At 40.1% G+C, this 9,572-nt stretch overlaps 1 protein-coding gene across 2 annotated transcripts in view; it reads left to right on the top strand.

Annotated features, from left to right (window-relative positions):
- slc4a5a (solute carrier family 4 member 5a) overlaps window positions 1–9,572 on the top strand; it is a 151,586-nt gene that overhangs the window by 66,762 nt on the left and 75,252 nt on the right. The window lies entirely within an intron of this gene.

A 9,572-nucleotide genomic window follows, 5' to 3' on the forward strand; every position in this document is an offset into this window, starting at 1 on the left:
GTTTTTAAGCTAAATTATTGGTAAACACAGTTTATGTATAATAATTTACGTAAAACCGCGAGTAATGAATAAAGTTTTCATCAATTAATATATTCTGTAGACATACCCTCATCCGCTCTCTTTTCCTGAAAGCTGATCTGTCCAGTTTTGGAGTTGATGTCAGCATCTGCTTTGAGTGTCGCAGGATATCCACACATTCTTGCCATCTCTGTCGTAGCGTAGCTTTCGTCGGTAAAGTGTGCGGAACAAACGACTGACCATTTCGTCGGCTTTCCCCACAGCCTCGTATTTTGAACAAATTTCGTCCAATTTCTTGCCACTTTCGCATCTTTGGGCCACTGGTGCAACTTGAATCCATCCCTGTTCGTGTTGTTACACCCTCCGACAACACACCGACGAAAGTGAGAAAATGGCGGATTGCTTCCCGATGTGACGTCACATCCTGCTTTGAGTGTCGCAGGATATCCACACATTCTTGCCATCTCTGTCGTAGCATAGCTTTCGTCGGTAAAGTGTGCGGAACAAACGTCCAATTTCTTGCCATTTTCGCATGTTTGGGCCACTGGTGCAACTTGAATCCGTCCCTGTTCGTGTTGTTACACCCTCCGACAACACACCAACGAGGCATGATGTCTCCAAGGTACGGAAAACAGTCGAAAAAACGGAAAATAACAGAGCTGATTTGACTCGGTGTTTGAGAAAATGGCGGATTGCTTCCCGATGTGACGTCACGTTGTGACGTCATCACTCCGAGAGCGAATAATAGAAAGGCGTTTAATTCGCCAAAATTCACCCATTTAGAGTTCGGAAATCGGTTAAAAAAATATATGGTCTTTTTTCTGCAAGATCAAGGTATATATTGACGCTGACATAGGTCTGGTGATAATGTTCCCCTTTAATTATAAGTCATTATTTACAGAAACAATCATTAAAGCAGATATTGGAGGTGAAATAATAAGTACACTGCAAAAAGTCAGTGTTCAAAAACAAGAAAAGAAAAATACAAAAATTAGGGGTATTTTATTTGAACTAAGCAAAATTATCTGCCAATAGAAGAAGAAAATTTGGCTTGTCAAGACTTTCCAAAACAAGTCAAATTAGCTAACCTTAATGAACCACAAAATACCTTAAAATAAGTATATTCTCACTAATAACAAGTGCACTTTTCTTGGTAGAAAAAAAAGAGACCTTTTTGCTCAATATGTTGAAAAATATTCTTAAATGAAGTAAGTGCCATTATCTTGACATAATGATATGCGCTCGGCATTACATTTCTTGAAACCAGCAAACTTACACTAAAAACTAATTTATTATTCTTAATGGAAAGGCAACAAGGCAACCGCTTGTTACTCTCGGGGTCTCCTAGCCGCTCAGGTAAATCATATGGTCTAAAAATGCATTTTTCCATCGATAACATGACATCATCGCGCCAAGTGCGTGCTCTTTCAGTCAATTAGTGTGCATATATACAGCCTGGCCCCCGGCCAAAATGTTTTTAATTGTAATTTTGAGGAATTTATCTGAATGTGCATTAACTATTTCTGTTCGAAATTGTTTGAAATGTCAAATGTTTAAATATTAACTGTCAGTTTACTGTACTGTGCCAACTGTACTACTATATGAGTACGTATTTTCTATTGTTTCATTGAAAATAAAACAGCAAAGTCCATTTGGCTGTCATCTGTTTTAATTATGAGACACAATGGTGTCAAAATCATCATTTTTTTTTTTCATGCTTGAAGTAAGAAAATATTACTTTAAAAAAAGTAGTTTTATACTTGTGAGTGTTGATGACACAGCTTTGCAACAGTTGATATTCTAGTTTCAAGCATGTTTTACTCAATATAGGTCATCAAATCCCAGCAACAAGCTGTAATATCTTACTGAGATCATTTTGGAGCAAAACACTTAAAACAAGTAAAACACTCTAACATAAAATCTGCTTAGTGAGAAGAATTGTCTTATCAGACAGAAAATAAGCAAATATCACCCTTATTTGAGATATTTCATCTTACTTAGATTTCAGTTTTTGCAGTGTAGCTACCAAAAAAAACTCTGATGATGAGGCACAAAGCTGAAATCGCCAAGAAAGAACGCAATTTGAGGAAACGGGGGACAATTCAGGGAACTAAGACAGCAAACTGCAAAATCTACATCAAACTGAACGGAGGTCCACAAGCAAGTGTCTTAGTTGTCAAAGACATCAAGGATCTGGACAAATATTAGAACTCCCAGCAACCAAAACAACAACAACAACAACGATAATGAAGTCTGACGGAAAACAAACATCAACATTCAACTACAAATTGACAACGCTCCAAGGGATTACCGAACAAGAAGATCTTCACTCAGGTGCACATTCATCTACACTTGTAGACATTCAGAGAGCAACACAAAAGATTGGTGAACAGGAATATATGGAACTGAAAACCTTCAGCAGCATAGATTACAATAGTCTGGAAGTAGATACGGACATAGAGCCAGATAGAATTTCTTTATTTCATATCAGGAATAATTGTTTTTATTATACAGACAAACAATATAACGGAAACATTAACATGGACAATAAAGCTTATTGACTACGGCGTCGTCACGGACTCTAATTTTTAGGACTTATGCAGATCCCAAATACACATCAGCAAGTACCAGAAAGTAAGTTCTTGAACAATATTGCAAAAACAAAACGCCAAATATGTCTGCTAATGGGCATACTTGCCAACCCTCCCGGATTTTCCGGTAGACTCCCGAAATTCAGCGCCTCTCCCGAAAACCTCCCGGGACTAATTTTCTCCCGAAAATCTCCCGAAATTCAGGCGGACTCAGGTCCTCCACAATATAAAAAAGCGTACCTGCCCAATGACGTTTTAACTGTAGAATGATGGAGGGCGAGTTCTTGGTTTCTTATGTGGGTTTATTGTTAGACAGTTTCATTAACAACACACAACAACAGCAGTCACTTTTTTGTATACCGTAAAGCAGTTCGTCTGCCGTAAACAGCAATGTTGTGACACTCTTAAACAGGACAATACTGCCATCTAGTGCATTTGATGAAAGCACTTTTGTGCGTGCCACACAGCAATGCATCAGAGCATGGTTCAGAGTGGTTCGAAAAATAGTGACAGAGAATAGAACAAGGATGGACAATTCAACCCTTAACTCAACAATGAGTAGATGAGTGTTATGTGTGTGTATATGTGTAAACAAATGAACACTGAAATTCAAGTATTTATTTTATTTATATATATATATATATATATATATATATATATATATATATATATATATATATATATATATATATATATATATATATATATATATATATATATATGAAATACTTGACTTGGTGAATTCTAGCTGTAAATATACCCGTCCCTTTTTAGCCACGCCCCCGACCACGCCCCCGTCCCACCCCGACCACGCCCATCCCCACCCCCCGACCCCACCTCCCGAAATCGGAGGTCTCAAGGTTGGCAAGTATGGCTAATGGGTGCCATTTTAGGGTCTTTATACACACACCTGTCATGATCCGTGGTCCGGATCATGTTTTGTGTTTTCTGTTTGTTTTGGACTCATTTAGTTCCTGTTTGTGCACCTCCTGAGTTTAGTCACCATGGTTACTTATGATTTTCACCTCCCTCTGTTGTTCGGGACACTCACCTGTTTGTAATCAAGAGACACTATATAAGCCTGCCTTTGCTGGTCACTCGTCCTGGCTTCTTTGTTTGCTTCATGCTCGCGTCACGTAAGATTTGCTTGTCTCCTAGCCTATGCTAAGTTTAGTTTCGAGTGCGATTGGCACCTTGTTCCGTCGGTTGCTTTTCTGTTTTTGTACCTCTTTGAGTGTTTTTTGAGAATTAAATGATGTTCCTACCTGCAAGTCCTGTCCGGAGTCGTTCGTTTGTATCCCGGGAAAACGAACCGCGCAGTAAGCCGCAACCAAACCGTGACAACACCATAATAACACTTGTATGTTGAAGCACAGTACGTCTGACTACGGTAGCCGTAATGCTCTGACAATCCGTCAAGTGGTGCGGCTTCGTAGCTTACCAAAGTCGTAGTAAAACATTTTGACAGATATAGATTTGGACAGCCCTGTAGTCCGAAAAATACGGGACTCAACGTATTATTACAGGTGAGGACTGCTGGAGCCGTACAGTACGTGACAGAGTCGGCCCAAGCCCTCCGCGCGGTCTTGTGTTATTAATTTTGTGTCTTTGCCTTGATCTTTTTTAGCATAAGTGGCCGAGCCCAAAAGTCGGGGGAGGGAATGTAATTGTAATCGTTCATATGTCTCTGATGTGCACATCAATCAGTCTGAGAAGTCTGACTTTGTTTCACGTGGGGAGACTGGTGCACAGACAGTCACCACACGATCCTTGACAGAATCGGGTCAGGGTCCAGTGGCATGGAGTCCAAGACGACTGGGGACCCTTTTCTGCTCCAGCCTTCTTCCGCCGTCGCAGCCATTGTGGTAGTTCTTAAATCTACCGTCTTCCGCCTGCTCCGCCGTTGAGGTCTTCACCGTATCCCTGGCTAGGGGGCAGTCAGGTACTAGGCCTTTGCCAAGGGCCACCTGGGGTAACAGTAGTAAAGGGGTCAACCTCCTAGTGCCCCAAGACCCCATAGAAGAGCCTCCACTGCCGGATGCACTTTACCGTCATGCCCAGGACATCTAAAGTAACCACAGCCGGTAGAAATGTGTGTACGCCAGTTTTGAAGTTGCCGTGAGCCAGCTCACATTTCCACGTCAACGTCAGGTTTGATACATCTCACCTTTGGGCGTTCGGCAGGTTTTTGTGCGTACGCAAGCTCCCTGGTGCTGTGGCCAGCTCCCGTTCACAAAGCTAAAATGGACCATTGAATAATTTCACCACTCTATTTTTTTTTTCCAGTGATGCTCCCATTGACACATGACTGCCTGAGGCGTATCATCAGCTGGTGATTGGCAGGGGTTTATGAATGAAATTCAGCAGGGTTCAAAATGTCACTATGGCTTCCAATAAATGCTTAACAAGTTCCCAAAGGCCACCAGACTGGAGAGGTCGAAAATGAGTCTAACTCTAACTTAGAGATTCAGCAATATGATGCAATATGAAAGATGTACTGATAGTTGTGTCAAAGGGGCTAGCCAGTGTGGAAATGTACCTTGGTAAACCGCACTTTCTGATGCAGAGTTCCCACCAGACACTGACTACCTTTTCATGTACTAAATTAGTCTGATTTCTCAAATAATTCAGCTCAAAATAAGCATCCTACAACCCGTGGAAACACCCTTATTTGATTGTATTTGGCTTTTGGAAAGTCGGACTAACAAACTTAGATTATGCGATTGAAAACCGAATCTCTCTAGCGGACCCTTCGCATCGCCCCTGCACCATTCAATAAAAAAATAGGCAACAACTGGAATGAAGAGAAGAATGGTTGTTTCCTTCACAAACTAAAAGAACGGAACATTTTGAAGAGCATTGATGGGAGGGGAAAAAAATAAACAGTTTTATTTAAAAAGGTAACCAAGCAAACGGACAATGGCTACATCTGGACGGCATAGCTCGGTTTGGTAGGGTGGACGTGCCAGCAACTTGAGGGTTCCAGGTTCGATTCCTGCCTCCGCCATCCTAGTCACTGCCGTTGTGTCCTTGGGCAAGACACTTTACCCACCTGCTCCCAGTGCCACCCACACTGCTTTAAATGTAACTTAGATATTGGGTTTCACTATGTAAAGCGCTTTGAGTCACTAGAGAAAAGAGCTTTATAAATATAATTAAATTCACTTCACTTCACTCCTAAACAAATACCAGTGAGATGGAAGGGAATGAAGCTGGTATATTCCAAGGCAAAGAAGAAGGCATACATAAACCTCTCCACGTTACATTTGTGATTTTGTGCATTCCAAACTGATTAGCAATAACTGTATTCCTCACAACTGGCAAGCTTGTACAGAACAATAGCTACCCTCATCTGAAGCAGTATCAGGGCATTAACGCTTTTTCCGTTCGATGTAAATCTACTTTTATAGCTTATTGAATGAACTGAGAGACATTGAAACGTTTTCTTTCCATTTTCCATCCGAAAATTCCTTCAAAACAACTCTCTCCCACAAGTCTTTGCTTACAACCCGCGTCTAGCAACTCCGGAAGGATCTACTCGGTGGTAGTGTCATGTTCTTGGCGCAATCTAAGCTCCTTTCTTGATGCTGTCTGCTATTTAGCATCACCAATATGCAGAGGTGGGTAGAGTAGCCAGAAATTGTACTCAAGTAAGAGTACTGTTACTTTAGAGATTTATTACTCAAGTAAAAGTAATGAGTAGTCACCCAAATATTTACTTGAGTAAAAGTAAAAAGTATGTTGTGAAAAAACTACTCAAGTACTGAGTAACTGATGAGTAACATACACACACATATCATATATATATATATATATATATATATATATATATATATATATATATATATATATATATATATATATATATACACACATACATTGATATATACAGTATATCATTTATATTTATTTATTTTGCCGCTTTTGTTTACATGTTAAAGGTGTTTTAATGAATATACATGCATGTTTAACACATATAGATTCCTTTCTTTCATGTTGACAAGAATATAAGTTGGTGTATTACCTGATTCTGATGACTTGCATTGATTGTAATCAGACAGCAGTGCTTAACGTCCACGTTTTCAAATGCAGGAGAAAAAAAGTTCCTCCTTTCTGTCTAATACCACATGAAAGTGGTTGGTTTCTGGTATCTTATTTGTCCAGCTTCCATATTCGTTTTCACACACTTTACAAGAAATACATTGGCGGCAAATTCCGTAGCTTGCTAGCTTGTTTGCGCTGGCTTTCGGAGACTCTTATTTTGAAAGCGCAGGCGCGATGGAGCGGCACTTTTATTGTGAAGACAGGAACTGTACAGTCAGTCTGTAGGCTTGTGACGGGATGTACGTTTGAAATAAAAAAGTGTCTTTTTTCCTTCACACTTTTGATTGATTGATTGAAACTTGTATTAGTAGATTGCACAGTACAGTACATATTCTGTACAATTGACCACTAAATGGTAACACCCCAATAAGTTTTTCAACTTGTTTAAGTCAGGTCATGTGACCGCCTGGCTCTGTTTGATTGGTCCAACGTCACCAGTGACTGCATCTGATTGGTGGAACGGAGTCAAACGTCACTAGTGACTGCATTTTATTGGTGGAACGGAGTGAAACGTCACCAGTAAGGCAGGCACTATGAAGGTCTGTCTGACAGACCAAAACAAAGAAAGCGTGCATTAACAGATCGATAAAAATTAGTAGCGAGTAGCGAGCTGAATGTAGATAAAAGTAGCGGAGTAAAAGTAGCGTTTCTTCTCTATAAATATACTCAAGTAAAAGTAAAAGTAAGTTGCATTAAAACTACTCTTAGAAGTACAATTTATCCCAAAAGTTACTCAAGTAGATGTAACGGAGTAAATGTAGCGCGTTACTACCCACCTCTGCCAATATGTGTAATCTGTGCCAATATTATAGCAGATCAGGTACAATAAGAACTGGGCTGTTGACTCGTACATGTCTGCGATCATTAAAGAGCGACGTGTGAGGCGCTGCAAAGATGTCTTGTTTTGGCGTGACGTCATAGGTCAACAGGAAAAGCATTACATTTACCCACGCTAAAAGAAAATTGTACGAGAGGCACACGGCGTATGACCATGAATTGATTTACGTGGACCCCGACTTAAACAAGTTGAAAAACTTATTCGGGTGTTACCATTTAATGGTCAATTGTACGGAATATGTACTGTACTGTGTAATCTACTAATACAAGTTTCAATCAATCAATCAAAACCAATAGTGGCATGAGAGAGTGCATGCATACTGGGACTTCACACGTAGGTGTGAAAATACAACAAACTGAACTATTTAATAAAATCTGACTAAAAGGTCAGTTCAAAAAGAGTTCAAAAAATAGTTCAAAAGGAGGTCCATAAAATAGCTCAAAAAGATTCGTCTGGAAATTGGGCAGATCCTGTCATCTCTCCGCTTTCAAGTCCTTGGGCCAGAACAACATCCTTCTGTTAATTACCATACATGAGAAAAAACAGAAAACCCTTCATGTGGCTCTCCCTCTTACACAGTGGAGTTTTACGAGCATTCTTCTTGGTAGGTTTCAAAGACAGCTTTTGTCTTCTCACCTGACAGAACTCAATGTAACACAAAGTTTTTTGTGATAACTTACAAACAATTACTCTAACAGTCGACGTGTGTTTTATTTTTATAAACTTAAGCAGGATGAAATACCTGTAGAATGGATGTAAATACAAAGAAATCCTTATTTATCAAATGTGCGGTCACCAGTCGTATGGACACCAGTAATGTATATTGATGGTCTTGTCACCCTTGTCCGGACCTGAGGATGACATCGTGGTGTGACCAGATCAAAGGAGACGCCGAACAAAAGTTTGCTTCAATGACAAGTCTGCAGTACTTGGAGGAGGCCCAACCAAAATATGTCTCTCTCCCCTCTGTGTGCCACGATGTCTTTCTATAGAACCCCGTGTTTACATCAGCCCTTTTGTCAGCTCGTCTGGACCTGGCCCAACTGTGTTTGGTCAGATAACGAAAACCAGATGTGACGGGCCCCCAAACCCCCCTGGAGCCTTGAAGCCCCTGACCCCAGGATCTATTGCTGTTGTGGAGCTCCTATCAGATGGAGTGTTTCCTTTTTTCCCTCCGAGTTCCTGCAATCCTCCTGCGCCTTTTGGGCCAAAACAGGACACCTCTCTAAGAGCAATGACTGACATCTGTATCTGGAGAATACAGTGGGTCCCCACTTCCACTGGAAAAACACGGCTAAGAAACTCTGTGACCTAAATTGGATGTATGCCGGAACACCACAATCTAAAGATATTCACTATGCCTCGTTACACTGCAAAAAGTCAGTGTTCAAAAACAAGAAAAAGAAATACATTTTATTTGAACTAAGCAAAATTATCTGCCAATAGAACAAGAAAATTTGGCTTGTCAAGACTTTCCAAAACAAGTAAAATTATCGAACTTCATTTAACCCAAAAATACCTTAAAATAAGTATATTCTCACTAATAACAACTGTACTACTATATGAGTACGTATTTTCTATTGTTTTATTGGAAATAAAACAGCAAAGTCCATTTGGCTGTCATCTGTTTTAATCCATCCATCCATCCATTTTCTACCTCTTCTTTCCTCTCTGAAATCATGGCAGAGAGGGGGAAGAAAGAAGAATTTGTCAGAGATTGAGGTACTCATAGGACAAGTACGTTTGTAGAAGCAAACTAAAATCTAATGTTTGGAACGCTTAATCCAGTTAAGACTTGGGATGGGCATGGAAACCTGGCTCTATAATAGCACCGTTGCCGACGTAAACAGCATTAACCAGATCGAAGCTATCAATGTTTTATTTCGGTGTCACATGAATGCAGAATCTGCCACCTGCAACAAGTGATTGGCTGTGATTTTGTACAAGTAACGTCTAGTAAAGAATGTAGCATCCCAACAGAAGCACTAAGGGTCTGACTCTTTTTTGTTTTACTTTGTTGC

Source organism: Nerophis lumbriciformis, linkage group LG12 (assembly GCF_033978685.3).
Source record: "Nerophis lumbriciformis linkage group LG12, RoL_Nlum_v2.1, whole genome shotgun sequence".
Classification (NCBI taxonomy): Eukaryota; Metazoa; Chordata; class Actinopteri; order Syngnathiformes; family Syngnathidae; genus Nerophis; species Nerophis lumbriciformis.